We start from the raw sequence: 13,648 nt of genomic DNA on the forward strand, positions 1-13,648 counted from the left end.
TGCTGGACCTAGGACATGTCCCAGGTCTTTCAATGACATAGTATCCTAGAAAACATCAGCTGCTTTGTTGACTTTGACTTTATTTTAGAGCTCCATGCCACGTTGGCAGCAGCAGATCTGCCAGCCTGTTTACCAAAGTCCCTGCTTTGTATTGATTACAAAAAAGAGCTCTTTCACAACTCTTTCTCATTCCATTGATGGAGAACTTCTGATCGTTGGGTTTTATTTTAGTACAGGCATGCAGAATTCCTTCCTCAGAAGCCATTCTTGGGTATTCAAAATGTCCCTTTGTTCTGATATACAGGATGGGACCACTCCCCTAAGCCGCCATGTAAATCTTAATTTCCTTCTGGAGAATACACTTGTGGGGACACTGTGTTTTAGTATAAAACTTTATAGTTTTCTGTTTCTATAGCTGCCCACGTGTCTCCTGGCCCCATACTAAGGAACATATAGGACATTTTACCATCGTCCGAGGGCAGGTGCTGTGAAAAAGGTTCATGAATTTTCTACTTTTAACAGATGTTTTGTTGCATATTTTAATATTAATATTTTTATATGTATTGAATGGGCTTCCCAGGTGGCACAGTAGTAAAGAATCTGCCTCCCAATGCAGGAGATGCCAGAAACGAGGGTTCAATCTCTGGATTAGGAAGAACCTCTGGAGTGGAAAGTGGCAACCCACTCCAGTATTCTTGCCTGAAAAATCCCATGGACAGAGGAGCCTTGAGGGCTACAGTCCATGGGGTCGCAAAGAGTTGGACACAATGAGCACGCATGCAATGCAAAGCAATACATTTGATAGATGGCAAATTCTGTAGTTTTAAAAATCAACTTTTTAAAAATTAAAAAAGAATCTTTGAGCTGATATGGTTGGGGGCAAGGACTTTAGAAGCACAAACTCTGATTTCATGTTTCTCAATTCAAAGATGAAGAAAGGTAAGGTTCAGACTAGGTAGTGACTTGCTCAAGGTCACCCAGCTACTTAGCTGAAGTGCAAGGACTTGCAGTTGATCTAGTGCTCTCTCTCCTACCTCCCTCTAATACCCCATTGGAATTGAAATCATTGCAATAGCCACTGCCAAGTACTTAACAATGGATATATGATGGTGGTCCTTTAAGTCTGTACCAGGGTGGTTTTCAGTTTTTCCCTTCATCAGCACAGCAAAGCAAGGACATCACACTGACTCTAATATTTCATGCTTAGCTCTGGATTCCCTTGGTTTTATATTTCTGACTCTTCTCTCACTTTCTTGTAGGGCTTTATGATTTAATTTCAGCTTATGGCTGGCTTTGGTACCCAGAAGAGGGGTAATTTGTCCTTTAAATTATTCACCCAGGGGAGTGAGTGTTCTTAGAAAGCAAGCAGGGAGATCCCAGAAGCTTTGTTCCCTCCAAGGGATGCACGACACACACTGATACCTCACTCAGTTGTTCTTCCACCACAGTACCTTATCTCCTGTGTTCAGCCCTGGTTCCTATGATACCTTGTATTTCTGCAGAGCTTTTCACATTCACAAATAAAGCAATTTACAGAGTTATTTACACACTGACTAGTGACTAATTATACACCTGTAAGCACTGCAATCACTTTGGACAAGCAGCATTCCTCTACATTAGGTTCCCTTTTGCAAAGTGTCTGCGAGTTATTTGTAGAGAGAAATTGGGGGCAACAGTCTTGGCTCCTACATTCAATTGTTCAGCATAGGGGATTTTATATAATCTAGCATGCACCTCTGGACTGTGCAACTCATGGCTGAGCCAGGGGCTAAAGGGTTACAAAAGAAGAGGAAAAATGGGTGACTGTGACCCTAGTGGATCTTATGAAAATTGCTGATGAAACCAGGTAAAAACTCATGCAAAAACTCACAAAGAATACATGGTGTTATAAAGTCACCTGACAGGGTGTTTTGTACAGATATACATGTGCTGTTTTATGCAGAACAGTAGCACAGGATGGAGGAGATGGTTGTAGTTTACGGTTAAAAGAATAAGAAATAAATAATATTGAGCTACCATTTAATGAGTGTCTTGTTGTTGCTGAGTTGCTAATTGTCGTGTTGCTTGTTGTCGTGTCTGATTCTTTGTGACCCCACAGACTGAAGCACCCAGGCTTCTCTGTACTACTTCCCAGAATTTGCTTAAATTCATGTTCACTGAGTGCCTGGTGGTGGTTTGGTCATTAGCTGCAAAGTTGTGTCCAAATCTTACAAACCCATGGACTGTAGCCCTCCAGGTTCCTCTGTTCATGGAATTCTCCAGGCAAGAATACTAGAGTGGGTTGCCATTCCCTTCTCCAGGGGATCTTCCTGACCCAGGGATCGAACCTGCATCTCCTGCACTACAGGCAGATTCTTTACCATCTGAGCCACCAGGGAAGCCCTCATTGAGTGCCTATCCTGTGCTGAATTCTTCACATGTATTCTTTCATTTAACCCCACTGTCATCCCCATGTAGCACATAAAACTTACTGTTTTACTAAGAAGTAAAATGAAATTAAAAGATGCTTGCTCCTTGGAAGAAAAGCTATGACCAACCTAGACAGCATACTAAAAAGCAGAGACATTATTTCAACGACAAAGGTCCATCTACTCAAAGATATGGCTTTTCCAGTAGTCATGAGTGGATATGATAGTTGGACTATAAAGAAAACTGAGCACCGAAGAATTGATGCTTTTGAACTGTGGTGTTGGAGAAGACTGTTGAGAGTCCCTTGGACTGCAAGGAGATCCAGCCAGTCCATCCTAAAGGAAATCAGTCCTGAATATTCATTGGAAGCACTGATGCTGAAGCTGAAACTCCAATACTTTGGCCACCTGATGCAAAGAACTTACTCATTAGAAAAGACCTTGATGCTGGGAAGGACTGAAGGCAGGAGGAGAAGGGGATGACAGAGGATGAGATGGTTGGATGGCATCACCAACTCAATACACATGAGTTTGAGCAAGTTCTGGGAGTTGGTGATGGACAGGGAAGTCTGGCATGCTGCAGTCCATGGGGTCACAAAGAGGTGGACATGGCTGAGCGACTGAACTGAACTGAAAATTATATTCTCCAGATTACCTGAATAGCTAATAAGGAAGAGTGGGAATTTAGCCCAGGTCTGTTTGTCTCTGACCATGCCGTTATATCTTCCCCATCCTAAGAGAGGGATGACAAGCCTTCACAAGAGACAAATAATCTAGTGTGTATATGTGTGTATGTGGACATGGGTTACACAGACAAAAGAAGGAAAGGATTGGTAGCATTTCCTTCACAGAGATGCCAAGAAAAGGAATTAAATATCAAAGTTTTGGCAACAGAGTGAGGTAGGAGCAATGGAAGTGCTCCTAATAGACTGACCTGGGTTCAGAGGGCCTTTTCTGAATCTAAATAGAAAATAGACAATCAGTCATGTTTAAAGACTAAACAGCAATGTAAGCTTGTAAAATGTTACATGCTAATGTCTGGAATGAAGGGAGCCATGTAAAACATATGATGTCATCAAGAAGGACTTGTCCACTTATGTGAGTGAGGAAGAGCAAATACCTGATGCCTGGGCTCTGCTCACCTGGGATGATGTTTTAAAATCTTGATTGCAAATTTTATGACACTGCTTTTATAGAGAAGTTGAGCCTATGTCTCCTCTCTCCAAATCTGGGCTAACCCTAGTGAGCAGCTGACCAACTGAGTATGGCAGAAGCAATGCTGTGTGACTTAAAGGCAATGCAGTGGCTACCTGGTAGGATACACAGCAATGAATTGTCTGAATACCTGGTGAGGTTGTCAGACCCAAGCGTATCACCCTAAGTAAAGAACCCATTGGCTGAGAAGAAGCATCGCCCCTTGGGAGACCAAAGTGGTACAGTCAAAGGGTTAGGAGCAAAGAGAAAAGTCAAAGTATGAGAACTCTCAGGTCTAAGGAGGCAAGAAGTGAAAGGTAAAAATAAGTCACAGAGTCAGACTGGAAACAGGTCAGGCTGTAGAGTGCAAGCATTCAGGCTTAAGTTATGAGCAACACAGATGTTAAGTGGTTCAGACTGATGTGGTGAGTCATGCAAGGAACATTTTCACAGGTGGCCCAGAAAGGTGACCACAATTTAAGGAGCCTGGTAGACCTAGACATTTACAATGTTAAAAGAGAAAAGGAAGAAAGTAGAACCGCTTATCTGCTTTAATTCCTATGTCTTCTCCAGCTGAAAGATTGTCAGAGAGAGAAGTGTGAGTGTGTGCTCATTCATGTCTGACTCTTTCAAACCCATGGACCATACCCTGCCAGACTCCTCTCTCCATGGAATTTTCCAAGCAAAAATACTGGAGTGGGTTGCCATTTCCTACTCCAGGGGATCTTCCCAACCCAGGGATTGAACCCGTGTCTCTTGAGTACAGAGAGAAGAGAGAGAGAGAGAGAGAGAGAGAGAGAGAAGGGCAGCATTAAATTCATTTAAAAAATAAGGTACCGGAGGAATCTCTAAGAATCTGCAAGTGCTTATTTTTCAAAATACATAGACATTTCATGACATGCATGGTGAGGTGCATTTCTTGGACACTGAAAGAACTTTGGGGGTAAAACAGAGGAACTCTTGTCAATAATATTTGAAGAATCTTGAGAATTAGGGAAGATTGAAAATGGACAATATCCACAGATTGGCCTGACATCTAGGTTAATCTTTTAGAACAAATTATTAAGGTGATGATTTGTAAGCCTTCAGCAAAGAAATCAGCATAAGTTAGTGAAGATGAAGTGATTAGCTTGAATTTCTACATGAATTTACCAGCCTCTAACGATAGCCTCTAAATGTGAACTAGGCATATAGTAGGAAAAGAATTATTTCTGATGAATGGAGTTATGTTAACTAAAAGGCAGGGCTCTCTTTAGAGCCAACCACAGGCCTTTGGGATTGGTGCTGTACTACCCAAAATGTTTACTAAGGACTTGGAATAAGATTATGATAGCATCATGGCATGCAGATACAGGCTGTAGGTAACACAAAGCTGGAAGGGCTCATCATTATGTTAAATGGTGGAATTTGTACCCCAAAGATGTTTCCAGGTAGTAACTATTGACATGGTTTAAGAAAAAGAAATTCAACAGGGAAATTATGAACCCTTTTGATTAGGCATCCACCCCTCATCCTCAATGGACAACGTGGAAACATCCAAACAACTCAAAATTCTACCCACAACTATAAAAGAACAGGATAGAGAAAATGTGGTTTGTGCACATGGAAAGAATTTTGAGTTGTTTAAATTTAACAACTCAACACAACTTAATACTGGGATGTGCTGCCAAAAATGCTACTGTGATAGGACATTTTGTTAAAAGAAGGATCCAAAACAAGGGACATGATGATGCAACTCTGGTGTTTGTTCTGGAAGTAATCCTATGGAGAGTATTAACAGACTGGAGTATGTCCAGAGAAAGCAAGTTATGGTAAGGGGACAGAGGACCTGTGATATGGAAAATGACTAAAGAAACAGTATATTCAGCCAGGACAAGAATCTGTGGGGAGTGTGGAGTGGGAGGAGAATTGAACAAAAAGCTCTCACACAGAATGGAGTCAAAAGGCGGGAGCAATAAAAAAGATGAGCGCAGTTAAACTCTAGGGAGAACTCTGTCATACACAGAGCTGTTTGTGCAAGGATGAAGTGAGAAAGTTCCAATCCTGGAGATATTCAACAGAAATAAGAAGGTCATTTGTCATGGAGAATATCAAAGTTATTAGTAATAATACCCACAAGACTATGATTTTTTAGGACATTGTAATATGTATTCCTTACAACAAGAAGTACTTTTAATGATGAGGAAATGGAGGATCAGAGGGGTCAAGCAACTTGCCCAAGAATACCCAGCTGGGGATAGAGAGCAGAGATCAGAACCTAGATCTGCCTCCTTTTAAACAATGCTCATGCTTTTCCACTGGCTCATACTTCCTCAAAGAAAACTGAGCTCTAGGAGAGGATCATTCTTTAAAATAACAGAGGAGCTATGAGATCTTCTGGAGCTAAGGTATCTAATAAATCCTCTGAGAGTACTGAGCATCACCAGGACTCTCCAGGCCATCACTGAGCAACATATAATATTACTCAGTTTGGAATGTCTTTTCTACTGATGGTTCTGTCATACTTCAATATTAAAATCAATTTTATTAATCTAAGATCTTTTTCTGAAGTTTTAAGTTCTTTTAATTCTCTATAATCATTATTAAAGCATTAGTTCCTAGCTTTAAAAAGAAAGCAATGTTTCTCAAATATCAAGAAATTAAAAATCTAATTGAAAAATTTATTAAAGTATAGTTGATTTACCATACTTAGTTTCAGGTTTATAGCAAAGTGATTCAGTTATATATGTATATTTTTTCAGATTATTTTCCATTACAGGTTATTAAACGATAGTGAATATAGTTCCCTGTACTGTAAGTAAATTCTTGCTGCTTATCTATTTTATGTATAGTATTTGGTATCTGTTTATCTCATACTCCTAATTTATCCCTCCCCTTCCCTTCCTCTTTGAATTTAAAGTCATTTTAAATAGTTTATTTGTGTGGAAAATTATTTTGATTGTTCCTGTTTTGGGGAAATCTAAGGTCCCATCTTAGCTGTCTCCTGAGAAACCTGTATGCAGGATAAGAAGCAAGTTAGAACCAGACATGGAACAATGGACTGGTTCAAAATTTGGAAAGGAGTATGTAAAGGCTGTATATTGTCACCCTGCTTATTTAACTTATATGCAGAGTATATCATGCAAAATGCCAGGCTGGATGAAGCTCAAGCTGGAATCAAGACTGCTGGGAGAAATATCAACAACTATAGATATGCAGATAACTCTATACGCCACTCTAATGGTAGAAGGTGAAGAGGAACTAAAGAGCCTCTTGATGAAGGTGAAAGAGGAAAGTGAAAAATCTGGCTTCAAACTCAACATTAAAAAAACTAAGATCATGGCATCCAGTCCCATCACTTCATGGCAACTAGATGGGGAAAAAGTGGAAATAGCGACAGATTTTATTTTCTTGGGCTCCAAATTCACTGCAGATGGACCGTAGCCATGAAATTAAGACACCTCTTCCTTGGAAGAAAAGTTATGACAAACCTAGACAGAATATTAAAAAGAAGAGACATCACTTTGCTGATAAAGGTCTGTATAGTCAAAGCTATGATTTTTCCAGTAGTCATTTACAGATGTGAGAGTTGTACTGTAAAGAAGGCTGAGCACCGAAGAATTGATGCTTTTGAACTGTGGTGCTGAAGACTCTTGAGAGTCCCTTGGATAGCAGGGAGATCAAACCAGTCAAACCTAAAGGAAATTAACCCTGAATATTCATTGGAAGGACTGATGCTGAAGCTGAAGCTCCAATACTTTGTTAAACTGATGTGAACAGCCAACTTACTGGAAAAAGACCCTTATACTGGGAAAGATTGAGGGTAAGAAGAGAAGGGAGTGGCAGAGGTTGAGATGGTTAGATAGCATCACTGACTCAATGAATATGAGTTTGAGCAAACTCCAGGAGATAGTGAAGGACAGGGAAGCCAGGTGTGCTGTAGTCCATGGGGTCACAATGAGTCAGACACTTAGCGACTGAACAACAATTCCCAGAAGAAATCTAAATTCAAGCCCTTGAATCTCTATAGGTGTATTTTATGTTGAAAGTTTAGTCACTCAGTCGTGCCTGACTCTTTGCGACCCCATGGACTGTAGACTACCAGGCTCCTCCATCCATGGGATTTTCCAGGCAAGAGTACTGGAGTGGGTTGCCATTTCCTTCTCCACAGGATCTTCCTGACCCAGGGATCGAACCCAGGTCTCCCACATTGTAGGCAGACGCTTTACTGTCTGAGCCACCAGGGAAGTCATTACATCTCGTAGCCTTATGCATACTTCTTTTAGGGAATTTTGAGCTATTTAATCATTTATGTCCTCCATCTGTATCAGATAAAATATTCTGCTCTTGTGTGTATATAGATGTACCCCCAATTATATATATTATATATATATATCATATATTATATATAATTATATATTTTATATATATAATTAGGAAGCCAGAGGAAATTCTCTGCTACCTTTTTCATCCCTTTATAAAAGCATTATACACTTTTAGACAACTGTGAGTCTAGCTTAAGTTCATTTAGAACTTAGAATATTCATATTGCCTTTGGGAGACTGAAAGCTGTATAAGCCCTCATGTGTGCATTCATTTGAATGAAGGAGTGTTGCAGAGCTAGAATGACCATGTGGTGAATAAGCAGGAGAGAAATCTCTTAAGCACCTTGTTGTGTTTTTTGACCTCAAATTGTATGGGCCTTTGTAATAATTAATAGCTAGTGTCGCCTCTTTATTCTTGGTCTCTATCATTGCCTCTCTGACAAATAGTTTATAGTCTATAATCTTTCCAGTTGTCTTCTCACCCTGATGCTTTACACCTCAGTAACTTGGTCTCTTGGTCTCAGAGTTGTGTTTTGCATTTGCTTGCTCACCCATGGTGACCTTGTTTGGGCTTTGTTTAGTTTATTTGTTGCCTGATGATACATACCAAGCCTTACAGGGACCATTTGACTTTATATACATTCAATTTATTGACTTTAGTCATCACTGCTTCCTAACAAACCCAAAAAGCACCCTGAAAGGGTGACAACAAGGCCAAATCTAAATGGTGAATGCTCTTCTCACTGCCTTCTTTCAGAAGTTTGGAGGTTTAACCTGCCCTGTTCCCCATCCTGCCCTACTCTTTGACCACATTTTTTTTTCTGAAGCCAGCACTGATCTTACTAATCATCACAGATTGATGCAATTCAACCATGAGAATTCGGATTAGTTTACCTGTCTGTGACCAGATTGATTTATAAGCACCTCCGTCATTCCTTTTTTCTTCTAGTTTGTTTGAGTGTGGTATAAAGCTCATCCTCAATTTAAAAATTACAAGCAAGCTAAGGTCAGTAATTGCAGAAGACACTTACTGAATTTACATTCAAAAAGATAAGTGTCCCCATTATGAAATTAGCTCACATTTGTAACTACTACTGAATAGTGGGTGACCTCAGTGTATGGAGCTACAAAATGATAAATAATTTATATTGAATATTCTGGGCATATTATCAAGAAAAGGAATAAAAGCTTTCCTTACAAATATACCAAGAATTATCCATTATTGTCACTGTTAATTATCTATTACTGTCTGTTAAGCTAATACAGTAGAATAAAATTTTTACATGATTTAAAAGATTTAAAGCATGGTCCTGAGAACAAGATGAATTCTTTTTTTTTTTTTAAAGCAAGGAATTAGGAATCAGAAGATCTGATTTCTATTCTGACTCAACTAATAGTAAACCTTGGGCCCATCCTTTCCCTCTGTGAAAGGACTCCTGTCTCCTCAAATACTGACAAAGGATGTAGGAAGATCCTGAAACAGACTCACAGACATAAAGAACAGACTGCAGTTGCCAAGAGTGGGGGGTAGGGGACAGCAAGGAAGAGAAGGTACGGGAGCTTGGGATTAGCAGATGCAGACTATATATGCAAGATGGATAAACAACAGGGTCCTAATGTATCACACAGGGAACTATATTCAATACCCTGTGACAAGTTATAATGGAAAAGAATATGATAAAGAGGTGGATTCTTAACCACTTGGGAAGTCCCAGGGTCTTGTCTTTTAAATTTGAGGTCTCTGACCCCAAATTTAGCAGACTCCATGATTTTACATAGTCTCTTGTCTGAAAAGTCTGTCAAGACAGAATTTCAATTTTTCCCAATCAGCAAATAATTTCTGGGCAAGAGCAGCTACCTTGCTACGCTTACTTTTCTGGGGTCTCATTTTCCCTTAGATTTTTGCCTGCTAATCCCTCTTTATCTTTTCAGCTCTTTGATGTTTTTAAGGTAATCCTTAAAATACATTCAAATAAACACTGTTTCCAGGGGGAGGCTTTTTATTTTTTTATAACTTGGCCCACATTAACATGTTATAGTCTTTCTACAGGTCACTTACTCATGATTCTCACTGACAAACCAAAATGCCTTTTGAAATTGGCCTGTCCCTCTGGAAGAAGCTGGTGCCAAGTCTGAACATTTAGAATGCCATAACTCAGACTTTTTCCCAAAGTAAAATTAAAAAAACCACAATTAAGTGCAACCCATTTGCATTACATAATTCTGTCTCCAACATGCTAAAAGAACAAATAAATTTTAGGTGGACAAATTGGTGGTAGATAATGATTTTGCCTTTCTTTCTTGATTTTTTTCTTGTCAGTATTTTGAGGAAGACTGATTTACATAAATCATCTAATACAGTGCTTTCCAGTAAAATTAGTGATGATAGAAAAGTTTTAAAATCTTCAGTGCCCATCCACGTGGGGTTACTGTGCTCTTGAGACGTGGCTAGTGCAACTGAGGACCTGAATTTTTAATTTATTTTATTTAAGGTAATTTAAATAGCTTCATGTGTCTAGTGCCTGCTGTATTAGAACATTCTAAGATAAATGTATTTTTGCTGTGCTAAGTTGCTTCAGTCATGTCTGACTGTTTGCGACCCTATGGACTATATAGCCTGACAGGCTCCTCTGTCCATGGAATTCTCCAGGCAAGAATACTGGAGTGGGATGCCATGCCATCCTCAAGGGGATCTTCTCGACCCAGGGATTGAACTCGCGTATGCCTGTGTCTCCTGCATTGCAGACAGATTCTTTATCCACTGAATCACCTGGGACTGCTACTTCAAGTTATACACTTATTATATAAGAAGGTTAGAATAAAATAGTTTTCTGATCATAGACCTTTCTTCAGAGGCTATGTAGTTCATGAAACCAAAATAGTAGCAATCACTATTGCCATAAGACAACAAATACAACAAAAAATTAACCCTACAAATATTTATTGAGCTCCTTATGGACTAGGCACCACCCTAGGCACTGCAAAGGTGCCATATGCTGGATGAGCCTGCTTACAATGGATTGATTGATGACAGAGGATTTTATAAACATCTTTCACTGTAAAATACAACTTCATTACTTCAACTTCTCCTAAACATATTAGAGAGGGATGTTTATTTGACAGTGTATAAACATAGCCAACTATGAGCTCTGTGAGATACTCCAAAGAGGGGAAAAAATGTTTTATGGGACAAATTTTGTCCTGGAATACTATAGGATCTCAGAATCCACATATTGACAACATCTGTTTAATTTTTTCTAATCCAATGCTTACCAAATATGAGCACAGAATCCTATTTTGCCAACATATTCCTGTTACTATTAATTCTATGGAATACATTTTGAGAATTGGAGATTTATGCTAAGGAATTTTATAAGCTATAAATAAGCAAAAACACTGGATAGATTATGATAGTTTTTTCAAAGTAGTGTTTGCAGATCTTCAGAGGACATGAATATATTCTCAGTAGTATGTAATTTTATTGGAGAATTTTGAAATAATGTGATTTTAGTTACATGATAACCTTCAAATATCAATTCAAGCATGTTTTGAATTGTGTTGGTAAAACATTCTAACAGAGTACTGCTACATGATTTCTCTTAAGATTGGCTTCTAATCGTCTTACACTGATTAAAAAACAGAGATGAATTTAAATTATCACTTGCTCTAAATGAAGGTCAAGTAATGGTAGGGATAACTGTACAAATAAAGGTTTATTAAAGAGAAGTATTAAAAGAATTGAGCCACCACATGGTAAACTGAAATTAAGAGCATGTTTTACCTCAAAAATAATTCATTCTGTGACAACTATTTCAATATTTGTTGTTGCTGTTGTTGTTCAGTCATGTCCAATTCTTTGCAACCCCATGGACTGCAGCACACCAGGATTCTGTGTCCTCCACCATCTCCCAGAGCTTGCTCAAACTCATGTCCACTGAGTTGGTGATGCCATCCAACCATCTCGTCCTCTGCCATCCCCTTCTCCTCTTGCCTTCAATCTTTCCCAGCATCAGGGATTTTCCCCATGAGTCGGCTCTTTGCATCAGGTGGCCAAATTATTGGAGCTTCAGCTTTAGCATCAGTTCTTCCAATGAACATTCAGGGTTAATTTCCTTTAGGATGGACTGGTTTGATCTCCCTACAGTCCAAGACTCTCAAGAGTCTTGAGAGTCTTCTCCAACACCACAGTTCGAAAGCATCAGTTCTTTGGTGCTCAACCCTTATGGTCCGACTCTCACATGTGTAAATGACTACTGGAAAAGCCATAGCTTTCACTATATGGACCTTTATTGGCAAAGTAATGTCTCTACTTTTTAATATGCTGTCTAGGTTTGGTCATAGTTTTTCTTCCAAGGAGCAAGTGTCTTTTAAGTTCATGGCTGCAGTCACTTTTGGAGCTCAAGAAAATAAAATCTTTCACTCTTTCCACTGTTTCCCCATCTATTTGCAATGAAATGATAGGTCCGGAAGCCATTATCTTTTTCTTTTCCCCTAATGTTGAGTTTTAAGTCAGCTTTTTCATTTTCCTCTTTCACCTTCATCAAGAGGCTCTTTAGCTCTCTTTGCTTTCTGCCATAAGGATGGTGTCATCTGCATATCTGAAGTTATTGATATTTCTCCTGGCAATCTTGGTTCCAGCTGTGCTTCATTCAGCCTGATATTTCACATGATGTACTCTGCATATAAGTTAAATAAGCAGGGTGACAATTTACAGCCTTGATATAGTCTTTTCCCAATTTGAAACCAGTCTGTTGTTCCACGTGTAGTTGGTCCATTTCAATATTTATTGAAATGCTTCAATTTCAAAAATGTCTTTCACATTCTGTAACCTGAAGATTACATTTTTAAGCCTTTGTTCATATTTATTTTGCAAATGTTTTGGTTTATAGATGTATGAGTTAAGCCTAAGAATTTTCTAACTAGTTTTATATCTAGAACATTACAATTTTTTTAAGTTTAAGTAATATTAAAATAATCAAAATCAAAACTAGGGTTACATACAAATTATTTGTGTGTGTAAACACTGTTGTAAGATATGTATATTACATTCTGAATGCATCATATAGCATTCTTAAATATTTGGCCAATATTTAAAATTGGTTTGCATTCCATGGCTATGCATCATCTGTTAAATTCGCTGTATGGCCAGAAAAGGTCTGCAAAGTATTAAAATTTCATCATGGATAATCACAAGTTGACTGGTTTAATATCACTGTAGATAAAAACAGCTTTATTGAGCTGTTCAAATATAGCAATATCAGGTTTTGTGGATTTTTTCCCCTCTTGATGTCTGCTATCTTTTTAAAAAATTCCATACACACTATGCAAAGCATGCCTTCAACTATCACCTGGAGGTCAATGATTCCAGAACTCTATTTCTACCCATTTGTTCACTTCAATTTCAGACACACATTTCCAATACTCTAATCAAGAGTTTTACCTAAAGTCCAACAAGTATTTCAAACTCATTGAACCCCAGATGCCAGTCCTGTGTTCTTGTTCTAGATCAGTGGTGTTCACTTCCAGCCAGTCTATGATACTCAAAACTCTGAATTCATCTTCCACTGCTTTCTTGTCCTCATCCTTACATCAGTGATCAGCAAGTCCTGCAGATTCTGTTTGTACCCTAGCCATTGTCTTAGTTCAGGCTTGTACCACCTTTCAAACGATGACTGCAATATCCATCTACGTAGATTCCCTGATGCATCAGTTACCTTCAATGCCAGTCTAGCTTGAAATATG

This window comes from Giraffa tippelskirchi, chromosome 3 (assembly GCF_054371585.1).
Source record: "Giraffa tippelskirchi isolate mGirTip1 chromosome 3, T2T-mGirTip1v1.2.pri, whole genome shotgun sequence".
In the NCBI taxonomy this organism is placed as follows: domain Eukaryota; kingdom Metazoa; phylum Chordata; class Mammalia; order Artiodactyla; family Giraffidae; genus Giraffa; species Giraffa tippelskirchi.